This window comes from Vulpes lagopus, chromosome 12 (genome assembly GCF_018345385.1).
Source record: "Vulpes lagopus strain Blue_001 chromosome 12, ASM1834538v1, whole genome shotgun sequence".
NCBI classification, from domain to species: domain Eukaryota; kingdom Metazoa; phylum Chordata; class Mammalia; order Carnivora; family Canidae; genus Vulpes; species Vulpes lagopus.
In genome coordinates this window covers 31,141,010-31,164,064 of record NC_054835.1, presented here as the reverse complement: position 1 = coordinate 31,164,064, position 23,055 = coordinate 31,141,010, and the positions used below count along the sequence as shown (strand labels likewise).

Genomic DNA, 23,055 nt, shown 5'->3' with positions numbered 1-23,055 from the left:
CCATTTCCTGAGCACCTGCCAAATGCCAGACCAGATGCAGGGTCTTAAAGTTACCACACCAAATAGTTCTGATTCCCAAAACAAGAAACTCATAATCTAAAGCCTCTTTCTTTCTTTTTTCCTCAAAACTCCTTTATTTTTCCTTAAAGGAGTAAAAAGTCAGAGATTTGTTTAGTAAGAACCCCTGAAGAGACGCCCTTTATCACTTTCTCAAATTCAAATAATTCCAAAATAATATTAACACCCCTTGATTTGAAATGAAAGAGAAACATACTGTGAGAAGGGGCTCTCCAATAATAAATGCTAAGCAGCTGTAAAAATACAGAATCAAATGATACCTCCATAAAGTGTTTGCAAAATTAGAAAATATTATCCTTTTTCTGAGGAGGGAATGGACATTTTCATTTTCTCTGCTAAAGTGAAATGCACCTTTTTCAGGGGCCAAAAAACTTGAATCTTACCATCTACAGAACAGAAAGAACTGAACTACCATTAAAACAACTTACATACTCTATTGTACATAGCTTTTAAGGAGATGAACTTTAAACAGAATATGCCCATGGAAACTTAACTTGAGAAATAAAATACCCAAGATGTTTTAACCACAACTATCCACATGTGGTATTATTGTGCCTGCATGATGATTATGTAAATGTTACATGAAATACTGTGTGTGCTTTCTTCATATGACTTTATGTTTAACTAATACTACTTTCATTAATTTTTTTAAGTTTGAGTTTTACTTTCAGGGGTCGGGATAGTGTGAGTGAAAGTGCAATCAGATTAATAGCTCTCATTGCCCACTCCCCCCCAACCCCTACTCCCACATCACTAAATTATTCTCTGTTACTTCACTTTGTTTATTTCTTCTCCATTACTTATCAATTTTTAATGATCCGTTTGTTTATTGTCTTCCTTATTAACACTGAGAGGACGCTCCATGTAGGCAGGGATTTCTTTCCTTGTTCATACTATAGGAAGGATCTAGCACCATCAAGGAGGATTTCGCACAGTGGCTGTCGCATAGTAGGTGTACAATTCATATTTGCCAAATTGAATGTATAATGTACTCTCCATAACCAAGGCTTAGTCTCCAGTTTAACTCTTATGCATTTGTATTAATTTATATTCTTAAAAACTTAAGTGCTATTAGATGCCAGATACTTTGCTAACTACTAGAGATGCAGTGCAAAACAGACAGGATCCTAGCCCCCATGTGATTATATTTTCTACAAAGGAAGTTCAACTGAAATTAACCAAAGCTTTTCCCATTTATTTTCTTTCTCCCTCTTTTTTTATCACATATTTGAACTTTTAGGCCATTTAATGTTCTTGCCTCAAGAAAAGGGTGTGAGATTAGCACATGCTCTTTTGAGTTTCAAAAGTCTGGTTCCTTAGGGAACTGAAAGGAGTTGTGATTTAGATCAAAGTTTTGTGGGTGTACATGAGGAGGAAGAGTAAGGCTTTCCTACTCCTTTCTAGGAAATAATTCTCATGGGTGTGGGAGGGAAGAAAGATCACAAATTTTGGTGGAACTCAGAGAAAGGGCCTGGGCTCCACATCCTGGGCCACTTTCTGAGAGAAGCAAAACCCCAGTTATATTTGTTAGTTTTGAAAGCAGAGGAGAACCATTCCTAACTGTCCCTAGGATGGAAATGACTGCATTGTGTGTCTAGGCAGATGGAGCCTTGAACATCTTCACTGAGCTTCCTCTAGTCCAATGTAGTCCAGCATGGAAGATCAGATTGGTTTCTGTGAAACCAAAAGGTTCACAGGAGTAGCAGGAACCTGAGTGAGGATTTTTTCCATTCAATCCACATGGCCTCTCAGTGAAACCGAGTTCAGACAGTGCATCAAGCCATCCAGACTTAGAGTGCCTCGGCACTAGATAAACCTCCTGGAGTCTAGCAATGACCCCAAAGAACAGAGGGAACTGCAAGTTGGCTGACGTTAGTGTTGTTCAAAGTCATTAATTCTCTACTCCTGATGTTTCCTTCCTCATGGAGGAAACTCCTTTATAGTAAGAATCTTGGCCTTCCTCTGCCTCTGCCCTCTCAGGCAATGACTTCTACACTTGGAGAATCTGGAATAAAGAATAAGACAGGTACTACTTCTAGAACATTCTTAAATATATTCCCTTTCCTTTGTTCCATGCAAACACTGTCTATTTGGTTTTCAGCTCTTTGCCATTTACCTGGATAATAGCAATGTAGGCACTGTACCTTCTTGCTTCTCTAGCACACCTGTCCCCATCAACATGCCCACCCCATCACATTTCTGTCAAAATTATCTTTCTGAAGCACATATCCAATTCTTTTGGACCCTTGCTACAGTAGTTCCCTTAGCACCTGGCATTATCTGACCCTTTCCACCTTCTCTCCAGCCTCATTTCCTCATCAGATTCCTTACTATCTTTCAAGGTGCATTTTCTGTTCACCTCTTCCTTGAAAATCTTGGCACATGTTGCCTTCCCCATGCCCAGCACCAGTACTCTCTGGATGCTACCTCTACATTTTTTCATATGCCTCTGGCCCCTCTTCCCACTTGGGAATGGTACACCAATGACTTCCACACCAAGAGAAGTTGCTGACCTGTCTGTCCAGATGTGCACTGTGTTACTACATTTATTTACTAATTTATTTTTATACCATATACTGGGTTGCTCTAGTCTTAAAGGCTTGAAATCTGATCCTACCTACTCTCTTGTGCTTTCTTTCTCCATGTGGTAATTGAAATCAGAGCTCTGGTTAAAGCCAATGAGTCTCTCTCACTACAGCTGTCCTGCTTACCACCAACAGGTAGAGGAGGTCAATCAGATATGATTGGGAGGAAAATGGGAAGACAAAAGACTGGCTCAAACTCTTATTTGTCTATTTGGTGCACTGGGGTGTTTTTATCTAGAACCCTGGAGGGGGAAATGTTAGCTAGGAGGAGTCACTCTCTAAAATCCCACTCCATCCTCCCTCTAGCTGCAAACCTTTTAATAAAGCCTTCATTACACTATATTTGCAATTAATTTGGGCAGCAAAAGGAGGCATGTATCTCTCCTATTAGGCTTTGAGCCTCGTAAATCAAAGTCCATGTTATTTTTTTATCCCTCCCACAAGACATGGTACAGTAATCAATAAATGATTACAGAATACATTTTTAAAGTAATTTATCGTTTTCAAAAACTCGTTTAGCTGTTTCCTGCTTCTAGCAGAGAAAGACAAAGTGAATGAAAAAAGAAAATGAGGTAGGAGTTTAGGCCTGTCTACACTAGCTAGTTCTGCTAATGTTGGAACAATGTAATGGATTTGCTGAAGAAGAAAGTGTATGTTGCCTCAATTTGGCCATAAAACTCTCAGTATAAATGCAGTGGAAGGATTGTAAAGCACATACTCATTGTTGATTTGCCCAAAGTTTTGAAAAAATACAACAGAATGATTTTGGCATGGAGGGGTAGAAAAAAACCTAAAAGTAAAATACAAGGTTAGTGCATTTCAAGGCAATAGCATTCAAACTTTTGTTCTTATAGGTTAATTAATCATGTTGCTGAAGAATTGATTTGGCACAAGGGAGCTATGTGTTGCCACAGTACTCTGAAAGTGCAGAAATTATCCCATCTATAACTAAGTCCCTCTGGAATTGCTTGACTGTTGCTGTTTCACAATGGAGAAATCCATCTTTCATCAGCAAAATACAGGAAGGGAAAACAGGAAAACAAAACAAATGGGGTGGATAAAGGACTTACCTTGGCTTATAGACAGTCCAGGTCAAATATTTATTTGAATGGAATATGGAATGATGTTGGTAGGCAGATCCTATTTCTCTATACTGAGCAGTTTTACCATTCAGGGAAGTAATCAATACATTTAATCTAATGCCAGCTGTTTTATTTTTGTGTGGGGAATCACATGAGTTATATATAGTTTTGTGATCCCTACAAAAATAAATAAAATTAAAAACTGGCAGCAAACCAAATGCATGAATTACTTCTCTCAATGGTAAAAGTGTTGTGCTCCATTTAAGAAAAATCTGAAAGAAATGTGTGTGTATATAAGTGTGTGTGTACATACCTCATGTGCATATATGTACCACATGTATACATATACACACACTTTGGAAGAACATGAAATATTTAGTAGACTAAAGTTGCAAAACTTCAAGAATATGAACCAACTGGTGGTCCTCACTCACCAATGGATCTCCTACTGTGAATCAAAGAAGATGAGAAGTCTGTGAAATAATCTGTTTTCTCAAAATTGTCAAGATTGTTCATTGATTATATTCCTTCTGTTTCAAGTAGCATATTCTTGACTATTATTTCATCAAACTTAAGTCTCTATCCATCATAAGACTTGCCATTATTTTATGTATCACTAAGAATGAAAAAAGGCATTAAAATATGACATAGTATTTGCTAGTAGAATAGAATTTTTGTTCTATGTCCCCTTTAAGTAAATCTAAGAGCTGTTTGAACATAGATTTTTATCATGTATATATAGAAAGGAAAATTAAACACAAATAAATTGTGATATTTCTAAAACTTCTGGATATTCAGAATGGAACTCTTCTGAATCTCCTTTTTGAATCACAGTTGTTATCCACATGTTTTCACAATAACATCCTTTCTATGATCAAAATGAAGCATTTCCTAAAGGAATAGTCCACTCCTGTCTTTAGGATTTTCTCCCTAGTCTTTGACATCTATTCTGCAGTTTTGATGCTGGCACTTTTTATCTCTTCAAAAGGATTCAGTACAAGATTTTTTGACAGCAATCAAGATGCACATTCCTTCCTTAAATAGTCCTTAAATGCTCTATTCACTGAAAAGTGAAGGTGTAATGGTTCATTCATGCCATAGGAGAAACAACCAAGCCTATGCATGCATGGGCAAAGATGACTGTATCGTTATGATTGCCTGGCCAACAGAACATATCTTGTAAGATGTTCAGTTCCCCTGAGATGAGGAAGTCTGTGAATTAGGAAGAAGAAACAGTAGGGAAATAGAGAAATAAGATGAACATAAAAAGAGGGGGAAACCCCCACAAGTGTGTGATGTCTAGCAAAACCCACTATAGGGATTTGGAGGGCATGTAAATTCAGCCCCACAGGTGATTCTGGAGAAAGTGTAAATCCTATCTCAGTTGTGCAAGTCAGAGGCCAGGGAGTGCGCAGTATTTATCTCCCTGTACCATCTGTCATTGGTTTAGCATGGGAGGCGTAGGAGGGAGATGTACATTACCAGGCACTTCTAGTTCTGTATAGAAATATAGTTTCCTACAGCCCTCCAACAAAGAGATGCAGGTGCTGGGTATCAGAAGTGAAAGCCCACAGGCTAATGTTCACAAGAATGGTAGAGGAGGGGGATCCCTGGGTAGCGTAGCAGTTTAGCGCCTGCCTTTGGCCCAGGGCGCGATCCTGGAGACCCGGGATCAAATCCCAAGTCGGGCTCCCGGTGCATGGAGCCTGCTTCTCCCTCTGCCTGTCTCTCTCTCTCTCTCTCTCTCTCTCTCTTTCTCTCTCTGTGTGTGTGACTATCATAAATAAATAAAAATTAAAACAAAAAAAGAATGGTAGAGGAGGAAAAAAGTGGTAGAGGGATCTGGGGTACAAAAAGTGTGTTATACATCCTAGTTTCAAAGACATTTAAATGAAAAATGGGTGTCTTAGAATCAATGAAATAGAGTGTTAAATTTCTTTGTTCCTGGATCATCCCAACCCTAAAATTGAGTTAAAGATGAAATGCCTTAACAAATTAAAACAAAATGTCCTTTTGGAAAAATTATTTAATTCAATCAGAATGATTTTAAAAGCTATTCCTAAAAATGCTAACAGAAAATACTTGAAGGAGATCAAATGATTTGTACCCCCACATTGACAAGAGTCAAATGTAAATGATCCAGGGCACATAATTCTGTATTATTTACTCTGTGAAGTGAATCTTTAAGGCTTTAGTGGACAATCCAAACTCCCTCAATAGTCTTTTCCAGTGTTTTCTTTCCTGCCAATTTCAAGGAGATTGGAAACAAACTCCCCATCCTGTGATATAAGGCTTCCTTAGAATTATTGATCACTTACTTGAGAACTTACCTAAGATACTACTTTTTTTAAGAAAGTATTTTAAAAACACAATAATATTCTATGTTAGGATACATGACATTAAATATTCTCAAGTATTCTCAGGGCATATAAATCACTACAAACTTCCTGGAAAGCATTCTTGGAATATCTGTTGAGAGCCTTAAAAATATTCATATATTTTGACCCTTAGTTCTACTATGAATTTATCCTTAAAATTGATCACAATTTTTGACCAAAAAAAAAATATCTTACATTGAAAGTTTTCCTGAAGCATTATTTAAAATGATAATAAATACTTTTATGCCTCAAAGTAGGAGAATGTCTAAACAATATATGGTATCTAACATGATGGAAAATGTTTAATAATATTTAATGACTCAGGAAAAGTATCCCAATATAACAGTAAATGAAAACAAAATAAAATAGAATTCTGTATACAGTATGATACCAACAGTATTTTATATATAAATACTATAAGAACCTTAGGAAAATGTTAGATGACATTATTAGTGATAATTATTTTATTCATTATATTTTTCTGCACATCAAAGATTTTCTACAGTACACGTCTCTTATAAGAAAAAATAAATGTTAGTAATATTATGTATGTGGGGAAAAAAGTATATCTGATTTAATTATATTTATTTTCCCTTATATTTTCTAGGAGAATTTTCCTTTAAAACTCTGTATACAGTCTAGTGAAAATTTGTCATATTATGGGGCTGGAAGAATGAATATTTGGTCTATGGTATGAATGAGACCTGACCTGTATTCTTCATAATTATATTGATTATTGTGGAAACAACAACAAAAACAATTGTATACAGGGAGAACACCAGCTGGAAATTGGTGGTGTTATATGACCAAGTTATATGTGTATTATATGACCACAAGCCAAGAATCTACCTGAAGCTAGGAGAGAGGCCTGGAATAGAACCTTTTCTGGTGCCTTCAGAAGGAGTCTGGCTCTGCCAACACCACAATCCCTTGCCTCTAGCCAACAGCACTGTGAGATAGTAAGTTTCTGTTGTTTAAGCCACCAGTTTGTGGTACTTGTGGTACTTTGTTCCAGCAGTCCTAGCAAATGAATATACCCACCCTCCACCCCCCGCCACAGATCCAGAATTGACCCCTTTAAATTAGAAAAACAGTCATAATCACAGTATTAACTACCTTGAGTGACTGCTGGTCATTTTTTGTAGATGTGAGTTCTTGTCCTATGAAGATCAGAAGTCACGTCTCTTGGAGGCATACCTGACTCTTCTCTCATGGAATGAGCTCATTAGACTGTGAGTACAAATGAGCAAATGCCCAGCCCTGATATATCAAGAGGCTCACAGTTGCACATTAGAATCACTCAGGGAGATTTTTAAAATTACAAAGCCTAGCCTAACCCCACACCCATTATATCTGGATCTCTGGGAGTAGGATCCAGGTACCTGTCTGTTAAAGATCTCCTGGTGATTCTACAATATAACAATGTTGAAAATCATTTCCCTGGCCTGTCATGGGATCCAGGTAACTAAAACCTCCCAGGTAACAGGCTGCCAAAAACAAAAGTTACATTCTTGGGTGCATATACTTTGATAGTTTCAAAATTGAAACTGCAACCTCAACAATGCTTACAATCAGGCACACATACACATATCTTCCAACTGCATGATCTCCTTTAGTAACACCTCCCCTTTTTGCACATTTTAAGACTGCTCCTAAATCCCATAGTTTTTGTTGTGGTGGTGGTGGTTAGTAATAATGTCACCAAACTCACTCACACTTACATAGATGTTACGATTTAAAGTTAGCATCTCGCAATACCTAGTAAAGTAGTCAGGGTAAACATTCTTTCTATTTCATATATGAAAAAAAGGAGGCTCAGATAAGTTATATGACTTTCCCAAGTCATGTTAGGGTTACCAACTAGTCCTGATTTACCCTGGGACTTTCCTGGTTTTAAAACTAGAGGTCCCACAAACTGGGAACCCCTCCTCAGTCCTGGGCAAGCCAGGGTGGTCGGTGAACCTGTACTAGTGACAAGAAGCTGAAATGAGTCCCCCACTCTGAAGGACTATAGAGCTTCTGTAAGCCAATCCCTCCTTTCATGGAGGAAAGAAAATCTTGGGTAAGTGTCCAGAACCCCAGCTAGAACTGCTTCCACTGTTAGATGTTGAGGGGCACCCAGGGCACAAAGAAAAAAAAAGTGACTGTCTCCTCTCCCAGCTATGTGCATGGTCCATTCCCTAGGACTGGAAATTCCTATACCACAAGGCAGAAAGTTGTGTCAGCCAATAAGTTTTATTTCAGTTTTTCCTTTTGTTATTAGGTTGTAATAGTTTGGGTTTATTTAATATTTTAAAAATAATCATACAGGGAATTGACTTTCTTGGGGGGCTAGACAGTTCTATGAATTTTTAACACACATGTAGATAGATTTGAGCAACACCATAATGAAGGTATAGAAGTTTTATCACTGCACAAACTCCCTCCTGCCATCCTCTCTTAGACACATTGAATATTCTGGCAATCATGGCTCCATTCTCCATAACCACAGTTTTGTCTTTTTGAGGATATGTGAATAGTCATCCAGTGTATAACATTCTGAGACTGGTTTCTCTCACTCAGCCTTTGAGAGTCATCCAGTCTGTGATATATACCAGTAGTTTGGTCATGTTCACTACCCATGAGCATTCCACTGTATGGAAGTACCACAGTTTGTTTATCTATCCACGCATTGACAGACATTTGGTTTGCTTCTAAGTTTGGGTTATCTCAAATAGAGCTGCTATAAACATTCATATATTGGTGTTTGTTTTTCAATTATGGTTTAAAAAAAAAACATGATCTAAAATTTGTGTCTTGGTTTTTGTGTAAACATAAGTATCTACTTCTCTAGAGGTACCTGGAAGCAGCATTGCTTCACCATGTGATGCAATAGTTTTCTATTGCTGCCATAACAAATCACTACAAATGTAATGGCTTAAACAGTACCAATGCATTATTATCTCACAGTTTTATAGGTCAGAAGCCCAGCATGGGTCTTAACAGGCTAAATCCAAGCTATTAGCAGGGCTGCATTCCTTTCTGGAAGCTCTAGAAAAGAACCCCTTGGGGATGCCTGGGTGGCTCAGTCAGTTAAGCATCCAACTCTTAATTTCAGTGCAGGTAATGATCTCAGGGTCATGGAATCAAGCCACATGTTAGGCTCCCTACTCCCTGAGGAGTTCCCCTTGAAGCCCCTTTTCTCCACCTTCAAAACCAGCAAGAGCCTGTTGTGTCCTATTTATATCACACCTCTCTCTGACCCAGCAAGAAATTCTATGCTTTCAAGGACTCATGTGATTAGACTGAGTTTACCCAGATATTCTCGGATAACATCATCATTTCAAAGTCCTGACCCTAATCACATTGCAAATTGCAAATCCTTTTTTTGCCTTTGAAAGTAGTGCTGTCACAGGATCTGGGAATTAGGGCATGAGCACCTTTGGGGGGACATTTTCATGTCTACCCATCTTTTCAAGAAACTTCCAAGCTAAAAAAAAAAAAAGAAAGAAAGAAAGAAACTTCCAAGCTATTTCCTAAGTTGGCTGTACCATTTTACATTCCCATGTGCTATGTGAGGGTTCCAGTTGCGCCATGTCCTTCTTGAACTTGGTGTTGTGATTATTTTATTTTAGCCCTTCTCATGGATATGTAGTAGTGTCTGAACATGGTTTAAATTCGCATGCCCCTCATGGCGAATAATGTTGAACACTATTTCATGTGCTTATCTTTCATCTGTATATCCTCTTTGATGAGATGTCTGTTGAAGTCTTTTGCCCATTTTAAAAACTGGGTTGTTTATTCTCTTGCTACTGAGTTTTGAGAGTTCTTTATACATTCTAGAGGCAAGTCCTTTGTCAGATAGGTGATTTTCAAATATTTTCTTGTCTAAGTCCAGTTTTACTACATTTCATCTAGGTAACAGTTGTACACATACAGTTTTCCTGCACCTCAGGTTCTGCTAAGGTTGGCCTAGACTACAGAGTGATTCAGTTTTGGATTCTAAGCCAAGGTATGTCAGATCTGAAAATGGCTCTGCTTTCTCCTACTTATAGTAGATCCCAGATATCCCGAAATCACAGTTCAGTCCATTCGTACATTCTTCTTAGAGAATACAACTTCTGCTCTATTAAAAAGAAATTATGAGATCACAGGATCTTAAAGGAAAACCTGATGCTTAAACCCATGGCATCTACAACTTACTTCACACTAGTGTCCCTACCATCTAAACAACATTGTGTGATTGTGGATCTCTTTACAAGAGAACCTTTACCTAAGTCAAATGACAAGAAGTGACACTGAATTTTGGGAGCACCACAGAGCCATTCCTAACAGAGGGCAGAGATCTCCCATATCACTGAGCTGTATAGATATACAGACACCAAATCTGCTTCAAACAATATGACTTCTGAGATTTAAAGACGCCTACTGATACTCATAGAGGAAATGCTGAAAGTTTGGCAGAGACAGAAAATTTTATTGCAAGCCTTCTGGAAATTCCTGTCTATGTCTGTATAATAAGGCAGCAATTTGAAGCTGTCTTGAGAGTTACCTCCAAAAATCTAAAATGGCCAGAAACCATCCCAGAGAATTTGAAAATCATAATCTTACCTGTACCGAGTAGAATTCTTTATCAGAAACCTGACAGAACATAGAAGCCACCACAGATGGTCCAACTGAAGGCACTACTTATAGATATTTGGTGAGGATTCAGAAAACAAGCAAGTGATGATGAAGCGCCCAGAAACCAGCAACAGCTAGAAGCCATTTCCATCTTTAGGGCTGAGGGATAAGGGAAGACAAAATATTGCCAGAGACCCCTGAGAACTGGACTGTGGAGAAGGCTGTAGGGGTACAGGGATGCAGCTACTATCAGAACATCATATCACAGCAAGAAAGGACAGAAAGGAAGAGGCTGTGTCCTGACCCTGCTCTCCTCCCATACTCCCTTCTGCTGGGGATGCTTCCCATTGCTGGAAGGAAGCCAGCCCAAAACACCCAGCAAATGATGCCCAGGGAGACATCCAACTAGGCTCCTCTTCTTCCTGGGGCTGAGGGAGCAAATGGAGGATAACCAGCATAAGGAGTAATCTAGAGATTCCTGATTTTTGTGCAAGAGGAGATCTGCTAACTGAAAAATATCATCAGAATGAATAGACAAACTATTCATTCCATGATGGAAAATTCTTGCCTGCCTGCCTGCCCTCTAGCACAGCCCTCTAGCACAGGTGCTGCCCATCGATGGGATGTGCACAGTCCACATTCTCACAGAGCTTACAGCCCAGCAGGAGAGGCAGACGAATAGATCCAGCAGAGGGGAGGAAGAGGGTGTGACAGATACACATAGTGGAGGCATCTAACACAGGTAAGAGAGATCAGGACCGGTTTCTGGGAGGGAGTTATGTCTACAAGGAGATTTCAATAATTTGCCAAGTATTAGGCAATATGTGGGAGAATGGGAAGGTAAGGCAGCTTTCCAAGTAATGGCAGGGAGATGAGAAGAGAGTGTGATATAGTGGGGTCCAATATAGCCAGAGCATAGTTTGGGGGGTAGACAACAGGGTAGGGGCAATGGGAAGGTCTTAAAATAAGTCTAAAGAAGTGAGCATGGCCAGATCTCAAAAGACCTTAGAAGCATGTCAAGAAGTTTGGACATTATCCTAAAGATAAGGATGAGGAATGGAAAGATTACATGCGAGATAACAACATCATCAGATTGTTTTAAGGCTCCCAAGGTGTGAAGGACAGATGGGCAAGGAATAAGAATGGAGGGAGCTTTCACAGACTGGCCCCCCTTCTCCGGCTGAGACCCTGGTCAACTGGCTCAAAATTAGCTTCGGTTCCCTCACCCCTAACGACAAAGAAATAACCGAACCTGCCCAGCCTACCTCACTGGATTGTGGCAAGCCATGGAATGGACATGAACAGGCTCTGGCAGCTAGAAAGCGCTGTTATAATCCCCAGCAACATTACGATGAAAAGAAAATGTGGCTGATATTGTTATATTTTCCAAGGAAATCTGCACAGTCCTCTGACCTGTTTCCCAAACACCGGAGAGGAAATTGAGAGTGAAGCACCACCGGAGCCAGCACCCTGCAAAGAGCGTGCGCATTCCACGGATTTCGAAATGGAGATCCTGTCCTCCTGGCTGTGTGGTACATGATCCCTGTCCAATAAATATGAATTGATGAATGGCTGAGTGGGGCTTTGTTTTGTTTTGTTTTCATTTTTGCAAACCCTCTTACGACTGCAGAGGGAAATCTAAATTAATGCCATATGCCTGTAAAAATCCCTCTGACATCTTTTATTGTAATGGAAGATGACAATGGTTATCAGAGCAGAAGGAACATGCTTGAGTGAAAGTAAATACCAAACACCTTTTGGGAAACAAAGCACCTCCTGGTGACCTTTGCAGCTGTTCAGCTTCCTAAAGTACAGCAGCCTGGAGTTGTCTAATGACAATCTAACCAGGGTTTTCCCTTGTTTCCAGGAGTGTGCCTCCTCCCTCTCCCTGGGATGTGCAGAATTTTAAATGTCACAGTAATCACATCTTTCCCCAGGATAACATGAAATATCATTGGAGCTTAATGGAGATGAACAAATGATCAAATTCAGATGTTACTGATATATTACATTGGAGGAATTACATCTATTTCACGAGCTGCAAATCCTCTGAATTTTGTAACACAGTAAAAATGAAATAGCAAAAGCTGCTATTTCTGAATCCCTACCGTGCCTTCTACCCTGTTCCAAATAATTCACACCTATCACCTCATTGAATCCCCCTGACAGTCTTTCAAGGTGTCATTATTCCCATTTAACACAGATAAATTCACTGACCACCCCCCCTTAGGCTATATGGCCTTGTTGAAGTTACTTAGCTGCTGTAAGCCTCATCTGCAGAACAGAAATAACCAGACCAAATTTATAAGATTGCGGAGGATCGTATTGAATAGGATGTTATGTGCAGCATGTTAGTGCAGCGCCTACTATGCAGTCATCACTCACTGTATTTAGGCTTCTCCAGAAAAAACAAATCAATAGGAGATACATATATCACATATCTGCATATATATGATTAATTATAAGGAATTGGCTCAAGCAATCATGGAGGCTGAGAAGTCCCACCATCTGCAAGCTGAAGACTCCGGAGAGCTGGATATGTAGTTCCAGTCTGAGTCCAAACACCTGAGAACCAGGAGAGCCAGGTTCAGTCTGAGTGTAAGAGGAAGCCAGTGAAGCCAATGTCCTGGCTAGAAAACAGGTAAAGGGAAAGAATTCTTTCTTACTCAGCCGTTTATTCTATCCAAGTCTTCAATAGATTGAATGGGACCCACCCACATTTGCTGAGGGCAGTCTACCAATTCAAATTTAATATCCAGAAATGCCCCCCACAGACACACCCAGAAATAATGTTTAACCAAATAGCTGAGCACTCTATGGTCCAGTCAAGTTGACACATAAAATTATCTGTAGCACTTACTAAATGGTGTTTTGTTAGCAATATTGTTATTGCTGTGAACTTGGCATTCTATGTCTGTCTAGCCACTGTATCACATTGCCTCAAAACCAGCGACAGTCATTAGCATAATGATAATGAAATCCCCATGTAATTTTTTTCTTCCCTCCAAAAATTGTCCAATATCTTGCACACTTAATTCATGCCAAGGGTTCTAACCGATGAGATTATTTTCCCTAAAACTCTTGGGAAAAGATAGGAATGCATGTTAGTAATTCAGAAATAGGACAATGCCACATATTGATCCCTAGAGCACTAAAAGAAGGTTGGGGGGTGGCTAATTAACAGTGTCTTGCCAGCTCTCTAGGCTAGGGCTGTGAGTGTAGGTAACCAAGCAGGGAAAAACTTAGACCCTGAATTAAAGGCACATCCTCAGGCTGAAGCATCTTTTCGGAGTCTCCCATATCACACTAAATAAAAAGAATAACAAGTTTACCTCTGAAAGCAAAAAGATATCTATATAGATGTCTCTCCATTCAAAATGTCCCATGACACTTTCCTGGACCCAAACCTGTATTTCCTTTACTAAGATGCCTGATTTCTCTCTCTTTTTTTTTAAGATTTTATTTATTCATTAATGAGAGATAGAAAGAGAGAGGCAGAGACACAGGCAGAGGAAGAAGCAGGCTCCATGCAGGAAGCCCGACGTGGGACTCGATCCCGGGTCTCCAGGATCAGGCCCTGGGCTGAAGGTGGCGCTAAACCGCTGAGCCCCTCAGGCTGCCCAGATGCCTACTTTCTACCCCCGACCTCCATGGCTGATGATTAGAATGCAGCCCTGCCACATGCTAAAATTGTTACATTGAGCCACATATCTCTGAGCTTCAGGTGCTCCCTCCACTGGGCATAGAACCAAGTCCACAGAGCCCTTAGAAAACTTTCCTTAAGGAAAGCTGGGAGCTGGGGGGAGGGAGAGAAGAAGAGGGAGAAGCAGACTCCCCATGGAGCAGGGAGCCCAACACAGGGCTGGTTCCCAGTACCCTGGGATCATGACCTGAGCCCAAGGCAGACACTTCACCAACTGAGGCACTCCAGGAAAGTTCTTAGCTTTGTGTCTGGCACTTAATAAGGCCTCCATAAATGTGGGCTTCCTTTTCACCTTTCATCTCCCACCTCAAAAAGTAATCTTTCCTTAAATTACTATTGTTCTTAGTTGGCTGAGAAATGGCATTCATTCTTTTCTGTATAAGGAGACAGCTAGAGCTGAAGCAACCATCAAGCCTACTGGTTATCAAACTCTACCAATCTTCCTTAGGGGTTGTAAAGTAAGGAAGAGATGTCCAGATGTGAGATTTCTTTTTTTTTTTTTTCAGGTGAGATTTCTACCCCTGCCCACTCCTCCACTTCAACTAGATTTCATTTTGTTCACTTGATGTATGAATGCTTCAATTTAGAATCTCATTTTAACAAGAATTCCTCAGACGATGATTACAAACCATGATCTAATACAATGCCATTTTAGAGATGAAGAAACGGAGTCTCCAAGTGTAAGGCAACCAATCCTACAACCATTGGAGACAGAGCACAGGTCCCCTAGATTATGGTGCTTTCGGTCATTTCAAGCTGTAACACATCACTATGATTGGGGTGGGAACTGTAATGTGATATGAGAGGAAAGCCTCTATCATCCCAGGGAAACACAGAGTTGGCCCGCATTTACACTGAGAGGAGTTTCCCACAAAGAGATTTCAACCAGGAAAATAGTTCTTCTTGTAACCCAAAAGTCATGATGGTTACATAAGCTGCACCATACAGACAATGGAAGTCCAAACCCCTCTTCTGGGTTTCTTTCTATTCCAAACCTTCATCCTACCTCATGTCAACTGACACAAAATAATCCATATTTTTCTTTCTGCTATAAAAGTTGAGTTTATTTTATTTTACTGAAGATTGAAGGATGGTGTCGATATGTAGGGGGCAGGGGTGCAGGTGTCACACAACTAAGCTCATACCTCTATCACACTGGCATCTCTTTCTTAACCTTTCCCCTTATTTCTCCTCACCCCCTCCATCATTGTTGCCACATAGAACTCCAAATTCTCCCATTTTGTAGAGCTATTCCATTTTTCTTCCCTTGAATATCCAATCTATCCAGGTGCTCAATAGATTTGAAAAAGTCTTCATTACTATCAATAACCACCCATCTTAAAATATAGTTATAGTTATGGATAGAAAAAAATGTTTAAAAAAGCCTGAAAATGAATTGTATTCTATTATAGGAAAAACAGAGGCATCTATGAAAAAATGAGAAATTAGTGCAGTGGTCTTAAATATTTCCGTAATTTTGCTGCCCTTTGAAGTGCTGTAATAATCCTTGCCACTGTCTTGCCCAGTCCCTGGATGTTAGATTCACCTTAAACCTCACAGAACAGGCTTGGGACCTAATTCTTCTCCTTGGTTCTCTTACACAGCACAGAGAGGGGGGCAATTTCACATTAAGATAATTAAATAGCTACTGAAATGGTGGACTAAGTAGTCCACCCAACACTCTTAAAGAGAACAACTAGAAAATCTAGATATTTTATTTAATCTGCTCTAAGTCACTGGAGAGCTAAAAAAAATAAAATAATAATTTTTAAGAAGCAATGAGAAATTATGAGACATTTGAAAAAAGATTGACACCAAGAGAGGTAAATTCAAAAATTGGACCTCTTTACTCTTTTTTTCTTTTTTTGACCTCTTTACTCTTAAAGTATCTGCTTATTCCAGAAGGGTTTGGTAGAGTCCAAGTTACTGAACAGAAATTTTAACAGATTGATTTGAGTTAGAGAAACCAGAATTAGACTCCAGAGTCACCAAAGAAGCACTGATAAACTTTGGAAACCCTAAAAGCTCAACATCCTCTGAGTAAGGGTAAAATGGAAGATTAACCCTTTAAGAATTTGAAGCCAAAATTCAAGTCATTTCAGTCCGTGAAATTGAACTAACATGACCGCAGATTTCTAGTGCCTCTGGGATATCTTCCATAAGGAAACATAAATCCTCTTTGGAAAAAGAAAACATTGTCATAAGCCTTTTTCCCCTAATTTTCATCATACAATGCCAGGACATAATAAAAAAGAACAAAGTACTATGAGAAGACAAGGAAAAACACACAAGAACCAGAGAAAACAGAAAAAGATCCAGGTAGTTCTAGATAATAAAATTATTAGTCAGGACACCTCGGTGGCTCAGCAGTTGAGTGTCTGCCTTCGGCCCAGGGCATGACCCTGGGGTCCCCAGAATTGAGTCTCACAATGAGCTCCCTGTAGGGAGCCTGCTTCTCTCTCTCTCTGCCTGTGTCCCTGCCTCTCTCTCTCTCTGTGCCTCTAATGAATAAATAAATAAAATCTTTAAAAAAAATAAAATTATTAGTCATAGACTTTAGAATAATAATGCTTATAAAAGGGATAAAAGACAAGATTCTGAGTTTTGGTGGATAATTGGAATCTACAAAAAAATAATCAAATGGAAATTTAGAACTAAAAAAAAAAATACACGGTAACCAAAAGTAAGAACTCCATGTGTTTAACAGTTGCATTAGACACAATGTAAAACAAGAAGATAGAAGGAAATATCCAGAATTATTCAAGAAGGAACAAACGCATAAAAATATAGGAGATTTAAGGACATTTGAAATACATTGAAGGGGTGCTTTGGGTGGCAGTGTTGGTTAAGCATCTGCCTCTTAGTTTCAGCTCTGGTCGTGATCTCAGGGTCATGAGATAGACCCACACATCTCAGCATGGAGTCTGCTTGAGTTTTTCTCTCCCTTTCCCTCTGCTCCTCCCCCTCGGGCTTGCTCTCTCTCTCTCTCTCTCTCTCAGATAAATAAATAAATCTTTTAAAAAAATACATTGTAAAGGGCTAACATATGTGTCATGAGTCTCAGAGGGAGAATATAGAAAGAATGAGAAAGAAGAAATATTTGAATGGGGCATTTGGGTGGCTCAGTCAGTTAAGTGTCTGCCTTCAGCTCTGGTCATGATCCTAGGATCCTTGGAGGAAGCCCTACTTCGGGCTCCTTGCTCAGCAGAGAACGTGCTTCTCCTTCTCCCTCTGCTTGCTGCTCCCCGTGCTTGTGTTCTGTGTGTGTGTGTGTGTCAAATAAATAAATAATCTTTTTTTAAAAAGAGAAATTTGAAGATATGTTGGTTGATTTTTTTAAAAAACTAACAAAAGGCATTAAGTCATAAATTCAAGAATTCTTATAAATCCCAAGCAGGACAAAGAAATCCACACTTAGACATATCATAGCAAAACTGCTGATAACCAAAGACAAAAAAAAAAGATTAAAAAGCAGATAGGAGAAAAAGAGAGACATATTACTGTCTCAATAGGAATAATGAAAGACAGAAGACAATAGAATTATTTCTGCAAATATCTTGCCACTTTAGAATACCTAGCAATAATAGCCTTTTAGAATAAAGGTGAAATGAAAATTTTTCAGAGAATAATAGAATTCAGCAGATCCATAGCAAATGAAGTTTTTTAGGAGGAAAAAAATTATCCCAGATGGAAGCTTAGAGATGAAGGGAGGAATACAGATCAATTAAAAGAGTAAATATATGGTTACAATTCAGTGGATATTGGCTGCATTAAGCAATAATAATTATGTCTGGTAATTTTAAATATCTGTAAACTTTACTGATATGCAACAACAATAGTATATGAATTAAAAGGTAGAGCTCAAATATTCTGAGGTCCTTGCACTGTACAGAAAGAGTGTAAAAAGTATTAAGTAACACTAACCTTTGCTAGGTTATAGGCACATGTTGTAATGTTTACGGCAGCCAATCTCCAGGGTGAATGTTTGTGTCGACCCAAAATTCTTATGTTGAATCCCTACTCCCTAGTGGGATTGTATCAGGAGATAGGAACTTTGGGAGGTAATTGGAATCAAATGAGGTCATGAGTAGAGCCACCATGAATGAGACTAATGCCCTTCTAAGAGTCATGAGAGAGCTTGTTTTCTCTCTCTCTCTCTTTCCACCAGATAAGAATATGGGAGAGAATTTGGCCATCTGCAACCCAGAAGAGGTCTGTCACCAGAACCCAACCATGCTGACACCATGATCTGTATCTTCCAGCCTCCAGATCTGTGAGAAATAAATTTCTACTGTTGATAAGCCACCCAGTTTATGGTATTTTGTTAGAATAGCTGAAATTGACTAAGATACCACCAATAGATTAGTACAAGTATTTAACAAGCTATAAGAAAAGGAAAATGAAACTGAAAAAATTCAATCAGTATAAAAGAAGATAAGAAATAAAGAATACAGAAAGATACATTGGTTGGCATAAACAGGAAGCTTGCAATAAATAAAGTGAGAGATTCAAACCCAAGATAACAGTGATAAATTAATGTTAATGGACCAAATGTTCCAATTAAAGGCAAAGATTTCCAAGCTTTATAATAAAAGCTCAACTATCAACTGTTCACAAGAGTCATCTGAAACATGGAGATATTGTAAAAGGATGTAAAAGTGGGCAGCCCGGGTGGCTCGGCAGTTTGGCTCCACCTTCAGCCCAGGGCATGAACCTGGAGACCCCATCTGAGTCCCAGCCAGGCTCCCTGCATGGAGCCTGCTTCTCCCTCTGCCTGTGTCTCTGCCTTCAGTTAGCACATCCCTATAAGGAGTGCGCTATTGGGACACCTGGGTGGCTCAGCAGTTGAGCATCTGCCTTAAGCTCAAGTCCTGATCCCGGGATCCGGGATTGAGTTCCACATTGGGCTCCCTGTGAGGAGCCTACTTCTCCCTCTGCTTACGTCTCTGCCTCTCTCTTTCTATATCTCTCATGAATAAATAAATAGTTTTTTTTAAAAAATTGTTTTAATAAATGTATTATAAAAGTAGAAAGACAGAAAGTGATGAGCTAAGCAATCATCTCAAGAAATCAGAAATAGAAGAGCAAGTTTCAAAGAAAATGGAATAAAGGAGAAAAATAGTAGAAGCAAAAATTATGGAGAGAACAAACTTAGAATAATCAGCAAAGACCAAAGTTGATCTTTTGAAAAGAGTAATAAAATTGACTAGCTAGTAATTAAAGTAACTATCTAGCAAAACTGATCAAGAGAAAACAGAAGAAAAATAACCTTTGTTAGGTAAGAAAAAAGAAAAAAAATCATTACAGATCTTACAGATAGTAAAAAGATAACATGAGAATATTATAAACAGTTTAGGTCATTAAATGTTAAACTTTGATAAAATAGAAAAATTAACATTAAAAATACAATTTATTAAAACTAACATGGGGGAAAATGGGATATCTCAATCATCCTATAACATCAAAGAAATTGAATCCATAATTTTAAACTTCCTACAAAGAAAACTCAGTGCCAAGTAGCTTCACTGGTATATCCTACCAAACATTTAAAGAAGACATAGCCAATTATATACAAACTGTTTCAGAGAACAGCATGAAATGGAAAAGACCCAAATTTATTTTATGAAGCCAACAAAATCGTTATGCCAAAATCTGACATGGGCATTACAAGAAATGAACAGGACAGTATCATCTCAGTCCTGAAGATGAAGAAAATCATAAACAACATATAAGGAAATCAAATACAGTGGTGTTTATAAAGACTTAATGTATTATGACCAAGAAAGGTTTATTCTGAGAAAGCAAGATTGGCTTAATGTCCAAAAACTTGAACAGTTCACTCACCACATTAACAAAATACAGGCTAATTATCATATTTTCATCTCAATGGAGAAAAAGCATTTAAAAAAAAGTTCATCTCCATTTTGTGATTTTAAAATCTCATGGCAAGCCCCAAATAGAAAGGAATTTTCTTAATCTTATAAAGGGCACCCATACAAAAAATCCACAGCAAAAATCACACTTAGGGGTGAAACATCCTATGATGTACCATCACTTTCAGGACAAATCCAGGCTGCTTTGTCTTCTGCTGTCTCCACGCATGAGTCCTGAGCCCTGGCCATGGACAATAATTTGAAGCTTCCCAAAAAGCAAGATTATGTAGACCAACCCCATTGCACACATTCTCTATTAAATAGAGGTCCTGTTGCTATTGCACCAAGTAATAATTTATAAGCACCTCTCAAATTATTGCTGACATTAAAACATAAATGAATTTATTACCAAAAATATGAATTAAACAAGTACTTCAGGACAAATATGAATTTTCAGGATGAAAACAGTATGTGGAAAGAAAAGCTCTAGCTATATTTCAAGCTACCATCAACAGGGAAAAGAGATTTTAAGAATTAATTGCTCCACCATGTATTAATCTTTTGAATACAAATCAAATTAGAAGAAACTTGGGTGGTTTTGTTTAGTAAATCAAAGCATTTAGTGTTGTAAAAAGCTAAGTATATAAGGAAAATATATTGTTACTGGAATTCAAATGGGAAAAATATGCAATGCCTCAGATCCTAAAAGATGCATGATGTTTACATCAAAAGAACCCAAAAAGAAGTATGAGAAGAAGGCTAATACGAGGATAAAAAAAATGAACTCCTGACTTCGAGAAGAGGTAATAAAATGACAGAATCGTTTTATCTGTGTTGTAGTGCATGGTCTTTGGAGGCAGACCAATCTGGGGAAAACTACACAAGATCCTTGTCATCTTCTACCAATCAGTTAACCTGTCTGAGGACCTGTTGTCACGAAGTTTAAAATGGCAGATGGATGTGATGTAAGTCTTCCCCCCACCAACCAAAAAAAAAAGGTCTTTTTTTCTCTCCACTCATTCCTCTTGCTCCACTTCAAAGCTACATCCTCATTTTCCAAGATGACAAAAAGAACAAGACAAGATGCTCCAAAATTTCCTTAAGAGATCCAAAATTAAAAGCTCATTCCTCAAATTAAAAGAGACAAAGAAACCACAAAAGGTAACCATTCAAATGAGCCTCACAAGCTTTGAGGCTAAGGAATTCACTAATGGAAAAGAACTGCTTTATGCAGATAGAGTTATTTTGCAAATCTGTTCCAGACCTCTGCTGAAGTTTCTGCCTCCCTCGGGAATGTATTGCCATCATTAATGCACACTGGAATGGCCAGCATTCCCTCCAACTGGCTGTGCACAAAAGTAGGTTGCATACTCATTCACAGAAGGATGATTTGCAAAAGGAGACCAGAGAAGCAGGGTGTTCATGCATGTGCAAAAACCTTGCCGAGAAGATGACGTGTTACATTAGAGGTGATCAAGCTTCAGAAGGAACCAAGAAAACTCAATTATGCTGTTAAGAATGTGCACAGCCAAGTATGTGCTGAAGTGTGCTCTTCCCTTGATTCTTGCCAAAAGGGCTAATGTGCAGCACTACTTATTATGTTATTGTTGTTTTTTTTAAACTCCAAGGCTCTGTGGAACCCTTTAGTAGAATGTCAGAGACTAAGACAAGTCCCAGATCTTGTGAGCCAACCCAAACCTGGCTGGGCTCAGAGACAGATGATATGCCATCTGGGAGCTGGCCTCTGTTCCTCTCAGAATGGCTTTGGGAGATGAGGACATGTCATTGACAAAGCTCCCTCCCAAGGGTATGAGGGTGTGTATTGAGAGGACACATCTGAATTTCTTCCAGGGAAGGCTGCCAAGAATCCAGAGGTGGGAGGAAGGAGCCATCTAGAGAAAGGGATGGCTGCAAAGGAGATAAGCTTCAGCCCTCCAGAGTTGTCAATCAGGGATTTAGAGGGGCTTAGAATGAAAGCAACACAGAGGAAATAAAACTTTCATAACCACCTTTAGGACAGGCAGACATAATAATTAAAGATCTTTGCTCTGGCCGAAGAGCCCAGAATGATTACATCACAGTTACACTAGACACCATGCTGATCTCTACATGCATTATCTCATTTAATCTTAATGATGTCCTTGCAGCAGGGACTATATCTCCTCCATTTTACAGATGGGAAAATTGAGGCTTTAGAGAGATAAATGATCATAAGGCAGCTAGATCAAGACCTAAAAGCAGTGAACATTGATTCACAACTGGATGCTGCCTTGCCATTGAGAATAATCCACTGCTTGATGAGGAGGTGTTTAGCACCCCAGAAGCATTCAGTAAATGGTTATTAATGAAATAACTTGTGTTGGATAGAGCAGATCAGTACTTATTATAAGGGTCAGCACTGGATTATTAGAGACCTGGTGTTAATCATCTGTGTGACTTTGGGCAAATTGCTGGACCATTCTGGGCTGCATTTTTCTAAAAGGAGTTTAGACTAGATGCTTTCTGGGTTATGAGACAATGATGAATGAGTCATATGGTGAGCCACCATTTAAAATAATCTACCCCACTACTCATCAAGTCTAACCAGAGCCCCAGTGTAACTTTGACCCAAGTCCCTTCAGCTGTATGATGAAATTGCTTCTCTTCAAGAGAAAAAAAAAAAATGCGGGGGGCCGGAAAGCACATGCATTTTTCTAGAGCACCCTGTGGCTTGGTTGGAGAGGACACTACCATTAACAGAAGGGCCTTTTATCA

At 38.9% G+C, this 23,055-nt stretch overlaps 1 long non-coding RNA gene across 1 annotated transcript; it reads left to right on the top strand.

The window, feature by feature from the left end:
- Positions 1 to 5,547: 5,547 nt before the first annotated feature.
- LOC121472773 lies at positions 5,548 to 18,699 on the top strand. Its single transcript, XR_005983001.1, has 3 exons — positions 5,548 to 7,082; positions 7,269 to 7,355; positions 18,597 to 18,699. It is a non-coding gene; the product is annotated as an uncharacterized LOC121472773 (long non-coding RNA).
- Positions 18,700 to 23,055: the final 4,356 nt, after the last annotated feature.